Source organism: Pteropus alecto, unplaced genomic scaffold (assembly GCF_000325575.1).
Source record: "Pteropus alecto unplaced genomic scaffold, ASM32557v1 scaffold920, whole genome shotgun sequence".
NCBI lineage: Eukaryota > Metazoa > Chordata > Mammalia > Chiroptera > Pteropodidae > Pteropus > Pteropus alecto.
The window spans coordinates 324,643-330,392 of record NW_006429596.1 but is presented as its reverse complement, the minus strand read 5'-3'; positions in this window follow the sequence as shown (position 1 = coordinate 330,392).

Genomic DNA, 5,750 nt, shown 5'->3' with positions numbered 1-5,750 from the left:
TACTGAGGTGAGAATGGCCGCCTGATCTCTGGTCCATGGCCCCCAACCAGCTCCAGCCAAACGCGCCATCATTTGTCCGGCCCCGAGTCACATCAATTGTCGAACCGCCCTTCCTCGCTGACCAGCCATCTCGGCCATCGGCGGCCTCGGCCATTAGCCAGCTCCCGCCTCTGGCCTGCATTTGTTGAATCTCCCTTACCTGGCGGAACCGTCCAGACCAATGGAGCCCTTTCAGGGTCTGCCTGACCCTCTCCTCAAGGGAGTCTGATGTCCCCTGTTGTGTGACCTGCGGCCCATGCCTCAGGGCAACCCCCCCTCAGCACACTACTCAGGCTGTCATTTTTCAATGACCGCTGGCCACGGTGGTTCTGGTGGATCATGAGGCTGTATATTTGAGAGAGAGAGAGAGAGAGAGAGGGAGAGGGTGAGTGTGTGTGTGTGTGTGTGTGTGTGTGTGTGAGTGAGTCCGCTTGTAGGCACATGTGTATAGCTGGTGGGATGACTACAGCTGTGCTTTAAGTCAAAGGGAGTGTGTGTGTGCATGTGTGTAAGGGGTTAGGATGTCAGCAGCTGTGTGTAAAGTCAGAGTGTCTGTGTGTGCTTGTGCATATGGGGAGTTAGGATATCAGGGGCTGTGCTTCTTGTGCGTGTGCATGCATGTGCACTTGTGTGTGTGCTCTAATACAGAGAGTGACTCTATATACTGGTCTGGGCTCAGCGTGGGGCCATGAGGGCTGTTTCTGTCTTGGGCACGGGGGGCCGCGTGGTATAGGCGTCTGCTTCTCAAGCAGTTGTGAGCAAGTGGAGTGTGTCTCTCCCAGACTCCGTTGCCTGTGTTTGTGAAAGTGACAGATGCTGCCTCCCTGGCCTCACTGCGGCGGATTAAGTCCGTGAATGCCACATGAGTCTGCACCCCAATGGGGGAGGGTCCCCAGCCTGCGCTTACACTCACGTGTGTGAGCCACAGCCCTGAGGGTATTGGATCCTGGGGGTAAGTGCTAAAGTACCCCCCTTGTTGGTTTCTGTGAGGGAGATTGTGTCCGAAAGGACACCAAGGTGAAGGGCTCTGTATGTGCATGCACGCGCGCACTCATGTTCACACACTAGTCTGTGTTGTCCAGGGCACATTGTCACGAGATGCACATGTGTGCGAGTGATCACATGCAAGATAGCTCCCTGGGGCCCTCCGGATCAAGTTCAAAGTTCTCAGAGCCTCCACAGACGAACCCTACATACTGTGCCCACCTCTGCTCTCAGGGCCACGCCCCCAGTCTAGGCTGCTTCCTCCTCCCTGCCAGTCTCCCCCTTTCTCAATGCCTGAGCATCCTCAAAGACCTGCTTCCCAGTTTAAACCCATGCCTCGCTCTGTCTCCAGATTCCTAGTGACCCTGAAGCTCCCTTTGTGCTTTGGGCACCCAGATTCTTGTCTACGGCTGGTATAGGATCCACTTCCAAGTCCGATTGGTGCTCAACAATCATTTTCAGGAAAGGGGTGCTAATGCTGTCATTGCTTGATTACCTCAGGGAACTCACTGTACTTCATGCGCTCGGTGACTCACACCACTCAATAAATACCTATTGAATGTGGGGACCTAGGAGGTGGGGCCGCCACCTCCAGCCTCCCTCTGAGTGTGTCAGAACCAGGAAAGCTGCCCCCCTGAGGATCTCATGAAGGTGGGGCTGTGAGTGAGTGAGGGAAGGTGCACCTGCCTCTCAGGGCCACCACCTGTATCTGAGAAGGTGGCTGCATAGCACCAGGCTCCCTGGCAGGGGCCAGGGAGCACATGAGCTCATCCGCAACCTTGTCATTGAAGAGACCCAGGCCCAAACCATCACCAATGGAGTGAGCGCTCGACCTCACTCATTTGCTGGCTTTCCCTCCAGGATACAAAGCGAGACCCGAGTCCTCAAAGCCCTCGCTGAGCTACGTAAGGCATCCATCCACCTGACAGGTCCTGGGAGACAATCTGTGGATGGACATCTCAAGGGGCAGGGAGTAAGGGGGAAAGGGACAGAGCCAGAGAAAGAAAATGGTGCTGGGACAGCTAAGGGGAGAGGGACAGACCTGAGGACAGATCGAGCTCGGTACTGGGACCTCCATCCTAGCATGGCATCGTGGCTTACGCGCCGAAGAACTCGTGTGAACCTCAAACCCTTATCTGCGAGAGGGGCACCATCAGGGCTGCCGTAAGAGCCGGGTGGCTGTACGGGGCGGTGGCATCCTCGTTATTATTATTAGATCAGGAGGTGTTGCGCCCAAGAGAAAAATGACGAGTGATATTTAGAAGAAAGAACAGACCCCAGTCTGAAGAGACCCCACACCCACTCTCTCCTCCAACAATTCTCCACACCCGGGTTTCTTAACCATTTCATTCCTGAAAACAATCCTGAAAATTAACCAGCACATGCCAGACAGGGAAACTGCTCCCTTGCCCCCATCAAAGTCCAAGCAGCCCCTAGTATGGCCATCTGTCTCCCTTTACCAGGTCATCTCACACAGTAGGATTATGCACCAGGGCTCTGACTAGCTCTGTGCAGTGGTATGCTGAGGTTGGGGCCCCTAGCTTGGCTGTTTCATTGGTGGGAGAGAGAGTTCTGGCCTACAGACCCTGCATGCGAGGAGCGAGTGAGTATGAACCAGAACGGAGATGGCCTTGGGTGGCCGCTGATGGACCCACTGGGAAAAATTCTGGCCAGCATTCTGTTTAGGATGTATAGACTAATCTCCCCCGCTCCATACACACACAGAGACACAAACACTGTGGCCGAGTTCTTTCTCTACCACATCCCCTGCCACAGACACCCTCCATTTTCCCTGAAAAGACGGACAGAAGGAAGTGAGGCAGCCAAGGCCCCTGACGATGGCATTGCAGCCAGCCAGAGGGCTGGCCAGCAGCCTAGGAGAGATGGGAATCTGGACCTCTACAATGGGCACGAACAGGCCTCTGTCTAGCATTACCCAGAAATCAAGAAGTAGACGCAAAATTGTGTTACCAGCCACTGGACTCTATGCTACCACGGAAGAGCCAGGGATGGTTTCCCAGGGCGGGCTGACTTCAGGGAGGGGGAACCTCTTCTCGTTTTGTTTCCTTGAACCCAGTTTCAAGGCTGCTGTGCAAGCACGCTGTCAGGCCCACCCATACGCCCGCACCCCTCTCCACATCTCTCATCAATCACTGCACCCAGACCCTGCTTCGCAAAGGCACCCATCCACCCCGAACGGGGGCACAAGAGACACCTAACAAGAACAATAATGACAAAACAATAATAATAGCTCTATGCAGAAACAGTACTTTCACACATGACTTTATTTAACGTGCACCCTCATGTGCACGCACCACGTTCAAACCCAGAGCATGCATGAAGAGCCTCTACTCCAACCATGCCACACGGCCAGATTCACACAACCACCACCGATGCCAAACATGGCACACAGACCTGCACACACGTGGACAGCTGCCACGCACAGAGCCAGAGCGAGCCTCCAAAGTGTACGCAGAGCGACGGGTCCGTGAACATCCAGACAAGGGAAGTATCAGTATAAACACACACGCCGACTCCCTCCTGCATATGTATTGTCCACAATGGGGACACCAGAACCTGGCCCCCCGATGAACACACATGTCACGTTCCACACCTTTGGCTCCACACTCTGCCAAGGCTCCCAAGCCCTGCACATAGTCAGTCTGTCCTGAGCACCTCTCGCAACGCACACAGGCCTTGTGCACAAGCACACTGCCACCATGGTCAGACTGTGCACACCAGCCCCCCACTGCGCACTGACGCTACTCTCCCCTGTTCCCTGAGGGAGGGGGGCAAATTCACTTGACAGTATGGCAAGAGACTAAAAGCTACTGAGTTAAGTGGCTCATTGGGTCTTTCTCTAAATCCAGGACCCATTCCCCAACTCCGCAGGCCCCATGATGGAGGGAGAAAGCGGGGAGTGGTCAGCAGGCCAGAGGCTTTCTCTTAGGATCTTTTACCTAGGGCTCAAAAGCTCCGAGGACCCTCTAAGCTGGACCCAGCCCCAATTTCCCCCCCACTTTGGCTTCCCACTAGCCATCCGTGTCATTTTCTCCGCTGTCCACACCCTTCTCTCTCAATGGGGCTGAGACCATAGCCATGAGCCCTCACTTAAGGTCTTCCCCTCCCCCTCCCATAGCCCCACTGAGCATTCAGCAAGACTTCTCTAGGAGGCCAGAGGAAATAGGGGGTGGCGCTAGAACCCCGCTAGAACCCCTAGGGCAGACCCGGACCCCCAGTAAAGAAAAGAGCATAGAAATACATGGGGGTGTGGAAGAGGGGCTAAGCTTGTGGGAACTTAGGGGATTCTTGCCTTTGCACCGAGCCCCTCTCCCTGGCTTGCTGTTCAAGCCCTAATGCTACAAAAGTAATGAATAAATGAAACTGAAGGAGGGGTAGAAAGGAAGGGGCGAGAGAGGAAATGAGCGGCAAGGAGGGAGAATGAAAAAGAAAAAAAAAGGAAAAGGGGGAAGGAAAAAAAGAGAGAAACAGGGAGGAGTGGAGAGAAGAAAGGAAAAAAAGAAAAATTGGTGGGGGAGCAGGGGAGAAAGCTTTTATTGAGAGCAGGAAGACAGAGAAACTGGAAAACAGGGAGAAAGAGAAACCGGCAAAGGGGGTGGAGAAAAAGGAGCCGAGTATAGACAGGAGAGGAAAAAAAGAGAAGGGAGCAAAGAGGCAGGAGGAGGCAGCCGAGGGGTTCCCCAAGTTACAGACTTTGCCCAGAGAGCTGAGGGGCGCACCCTGGCTCCCCAACATCACTCCCGGCCCCTGGAGCTCCACTGTCCACCTCTCCTGCTGGAGACGCCACCCGCCTCTCCGTGCCCCATCCCGGCTGCTCCCTCTTCCCATCTTCCGCCCTCCGGTAGTCCAAGGCACCCCTTTTCTTTCTCTGACCCCTCATTCCCTCCCCCTCAGCCTTTTCTCCTTCCCTGCGCCCTCTTACCTCTCCCCCCCATGCACCCTGCTTGCTTCGGAGCTTCAGGCAGCATCACCAACCACTACCCTCACCATCATCGTACTAAACCGGCCCCCACACCCTCAGGAAAGGGGGGAAAAAGAAGGCGGCACCGCCACCAACCTTGACCCCCTCTCGCCTCATTTTCTCCACAGTGGCCCCTTCCCCAAATGCAGGGTCCAAAATGGGGACTCAGCCCAGCCCGGGGAGCCTCTCCAAAGCGCCGAAGCCGGCGGTAGCGGACGCCACCTCGCCTCTCTCTTCTCTGCACTCGCTTTTTGTATGTGGTGGCCCCGGCCGCGATATGTTTTATTTTCGTCTTTTTATTGGTATTATTTTTTTCCTTGCTCTTTTTCTTTATTTTTTGGCCTGGGGACGACAGCGAAAGACGCCCACCGCCTGGTCTCCTTCGCCAGCTCCCGGCTGTCGGCTCTTTCTCTAGTCTGCGCTCCTGTCGCCTCGCTCCTTTCTCTTCTGTCTCCGCTCGCTCCTCCGTCCTTTCAGCTCCGTCCTCAGTCTCTTCGCCCTACCGCCTCAGCTCCACGCCTCTCCTTTCCCCATCCTCATTGCCCCTTCTCCCCTTTTTCTCTCCCTCCTCTCCTCCTCTCCGTCCCCATTTCTTCCCAGCCCCCTCCCCCCAACGCATATCTCTCCTTTGGTTCCCTCTCTGCCACTGACAGCAAGCCGACCACCCCCCTCGCCCCCAAATAATAAAAATACCCAGCCAGGGGGCAAAGCCCCGACGCCGGGCGCCAGGAGGAAGGCGAGGGGG